The following is a 4,286-nucleotide window of genomic DNA, read 5'->3' as shown; positions in this document are numbered from 1 at the left end:
ATGGAGGTTAGATTATGTTTGTAGGAAGATAGTGAAGGACAAATTGTGACTCTGTAAAGGAAAAAAAAGAAAACTGAAACCCTGCTTCAGTTACTTTGGCCAGGAGTGCTTCCTCCAGGGCCCAGATGTGAGGCTAACTGTCACTGTTGATTAGCCCCATAGATGGGTAGAATGCAGTGCCCCATGTTTACATGTTCTCAGTCTCGATGCCCACAAAATAACGTGAGAGGGACTTGATGACGCTGCCACCTTACAAAGCTTCAATGCAAAGTAAAGAAAATCTTTACAGCTTACCCTCATAAAATCCTTTCAAGTTTTATGGGGAACTATATTTGGAGGAACCTGAGTTCTCAAGACCTGGCCATGCTACTTCCTAGCTACAATGCCTTGGTGACAAGGTTTCCATGCTCTTGGCTTCATAGTTCCCATCTGTAATACATAATTCTAAAGAATTCATTTCATAGAACTCTTGTGATGGTTAAAGGAGATAACAGATGCAACATACTTAGCAGCGGTCATAAACTAGGACAATGACAATTATTGCATTTATTATTGTTGTTGTTGTTGTTGTTGTGTTGCTGCTGTTTGGTTTTGGGAGACAGGGTATTTCTGTGCAACAGTTCTGGCTGTCTTAGAACTTGCTTTATAGGCTGGGCTGGCTTCGAACTGACAGAGATCCTCCTGCCTCTGTCACTTGAGTGCTGGGATTAAAGGCATGCCCCACCCCAACCACTCTATTTTTATTCTTGCTATTACTGTAACTCAGAAATAGCCAATACCAACAAATATTATAGGATAAGTCATGACTATGAGCCCAGGCTTGGCAGGCAGACTTGAGGTTCCATATGTCCCCTACCACTCATTATCACCTTTAGAAAAGGCACTTACCCAACTGCTTTATCTTAGCTTTTTTTCCCCTCTATGCCACTCGCTTTGCCTGCCTCACAACATTGTGAAGATGAACTAAGTTAGCATATGTGGAATGCTTAGAAATGGTACCTAGCACAGAGGAAGCGCTGTGTAAATATTAGCTACTATTACTAGTATTTCAGTAAACAGCCCGAGATCTTGGCTCACAGGTCCCATTGGTGCCTTCAGCACACAGCAGGTTCACAGTCTGTGTGACTAAATGTACTATCCCACAAAAAGCCCAAATTGTGTCACAGAAGTTTCAGCCCACAAATGAGGGCTTGAAATCACATCTGGTCATTAAGATTCCATCGGCAAAGGCATGCACATCACACTCCTTCAGAATCTGTCTCTCTGTCGTCTCCCATTTTCAAGTCACTAAGATACCATGCTTGCATCTGTCACAGAAGATTATGTTATGCCAACAGGACAATACAACAACAGACACAACGAGCTTTAGCATGTAAGAAAATGACAAATAAGTCCCAGAAATTTGAAAGGACAGTTTTCTGAAAAGAGAGCAAATGTTACACGTTAGAGCAAAATGAAAACTGCTTATAAACGGAAAGAACAAGAGATAGGGTTCTTTCATCCCAGCTTTGGCTCCTAGCCAATATGGGGATGCTGAGAATTTATATGTATAGTCTCCATTTTACTTTCTCATAGTACCCAGTATTTGGAATCTGTACTGTGGCACCCTACCAATACCCATCATTGTCCCCAAAGGACACTTTCTCTAGAATTCTCCCTCTCATCTGCAACCTATATTATTTCCAAACCCAAATTATTGCTGACTTGGTTTATGACTCAAGACTGACAAACTTCAAGACATCATTCTTCTCAGAAGTATATTCTGTATCTTGTTTCTAAATGTCTAAACATAAGCTATAACTATATCCTTCAAAAAAAAGTCTCTTTCTGAGAAAAAAATAAACAGGGACTTTTTGATGGATGGAGTAAAATAAAGGGACTAGATTTCGAAGAGACCTTTGATAGTGCCTATTGGATTTGCCTTTTGGCAAATATATTGACATTGTATGTTAATTCCTTCACTTCAAAAAGTGAAAGTAGGAATGCCCAAGCACCCTGTTTTCATTCTAATGAAAAAGCATATAACTGAGAAAATATAATTTTAGATAACATGAGCAAGATGAAGAAAATTTGTTTAGCAAGTTAATAGGTAAGGTGTAAAGGGAGTATGATGATTAAGAATGTAAATAGTATAATAAAGTATGGTTTATTTGAGGTAATGCCAATTGACCTGAAATTTAAGATGAGAAGGAGACTGTGAGGCAGGCAGAAGGATCATAAAATAATGTCAAATTCAAGCACAAATTCAGAGACCATCTAAGGTGAATTAATTTAAAATTTTGAGGAACAGAAACAAACTGGGGGGTGTAAATTACATGGAACTAGGCACAAAATGAAGAAATGAGAGGTGAAAATGGAGTCTTGAACAAGATATTATCATAGAGTTTTGTAAGCAAAGAGAAGATTTGAATATAAATCCAACGGGAACTATTAGGAATACTTTTAAATAGAATTAACAATTTGGTTTGTCTTCCTTAAAGAACAAATCAAACGGGGGACCTGATCTCGGTGCCAGGAGAGCCAAAATTGGGGTGAGTTTCTGTCCCCAGGCACTAGCCCATGACAGGGAACTCAGAAGTTCCTCAACCCCCTATCATTCTTGGGCTCTGTGCAGGGCCTCGACTCCATGCATACTGCCTCTTTCTTCCTATCCCACCCAGCTTGCATCCAGAACCCTCCCCACCTTGGCCCCCCTGACTTCTTTCGGCACATAACATCACCCAGCTCAGCCTGTCTGGGTGCTGGGTACGTCCGAATCCTCAGGGCAACCAAGCGGGCAGGAGTTCCTTTGTTTCAATAGCCTGCCTGCACCAAGCAAGGTAGGTGCTTTGTTTATGAGCTACCCAACCAGCACGGAGACTTGATTTCGGCGCCAGAAGAGCAAACATCAGGCATGGAGACCTGATCTCTGCAGCAGGAGAGCCAGCAGTGGGGAGAGCCATCACTGGGAAGGTACAGCAGTAGGCAGGGAGACCTGATCCTGTAAAAGAAGATCCATAGGGGAGCATTCGGAGGAAGAGATGGGCAGGCGCCAATGCAAGAATTCACCCAACAATCTGAAAAGCAACATGAAGCCACCAGAAACCAGCGACCTCACAACGGGAGGACATGAACACCTTAATCAAGAAGAAGTAGAAAAGATTGACTTCATGAAAGTGATTGATGCCATTAAACAGCATGTAAAGAATGCCCTTATAGAAATGGATGAGAAATATAACAGAAAATTTGAAGAATTGAATAAATCAGTGAATGATACCCTAGAAAACCAAGGAAAAACAATCAAACAGGTAATGGAAACAGTCCAAGACTTGAAAACTGAAATGGAGGCAAAGAAGAAAACACAAACAGAGGGCCGGCTGGACATGGAAAATTTAAGTAAACAAACAGAGACTACAGAAACAAGCATAACAAAAAGAATGCAAGAGATAGAAGAAAGAATCTCAGATTCTGAAGACACCATAGAGAAAATAGACACACAGATAAAAGAAAACAGCAAATCCAACAAACTCTCATCACAAAACATTCAGGAAATATGGGACACAATAAAAAGACCAAACCTAAGAAGAATAGAAGTATAAGAAGGAGAAGAAGTACAGCTCAATGGTCCAGAAAATATATTTAATAAAATTATAGAAGGAAACTTTCCCAACCTAAAGAAAGATATACCTATGAAGGTTCAAGAAGCATACAGAACACCGAATAGGCTGGATCAAAAAAAAAAATCCCCTTGCCATATAATAATCAAAACACAAAACATACAGAATAAAGAAAGAATATTAAGAGCTGCAAAGGAAAAAGGACAAGGTACTTATAAAGATAAACCTATCAGACTTACACCTGACTTCTCCATGGAAACCATGAAAGCCAGAAGGACCTGGATAGATATACTGCAGAAACTGAGAGACCATGGATGCAAGCCCAGACTACTGTACTCAGCCAAGCTTTCGTTCACTATAAATGGAGAAAATAAAACTTTCCAGGTTAAAAACAAATTTAAACAATACGTAGCCACAAATCCAGCCTTACAGAAAGTAATAGAAGGAAAATCACTAACCAAGGAGTCCAACAATGGCCATAATAACTCAGATATCTAGAGACCCTTCACCAATACAACTCAAAGAAGGGAAACACACAAACTCTACGACTAAAAAAGTGACCGGAGTTAGCAACCACTTGTCATTAATATCACTTATTGTCAATGGACTCATCTCACCTATAAAAAGGCACAGGCTAAGAGATTGGATATGAAAACAGGATCCAACATTCTGCTGTTTACAAGAAACACA

The sequence above is a fragment of the Microtus ochrogaster genome, chromosome X, assembly GCF_000317375.1.
Source record: "Microtus ochrogaster isolate Prairie Vole_2 chromosome X, MicOch1.0, whole genome shotgun sequence".
Taxonomy (NCBI): Eukaryota; Metazoa; Chordata; class Mammalia; order Rodentia; family Cricetidae; genus Microtus; species Microtus ochrogaster.
The sequence above is the reverse complement of the archived record's forward strand: the minus strand, read 5'-3'. Positions refer to the sequence as shown.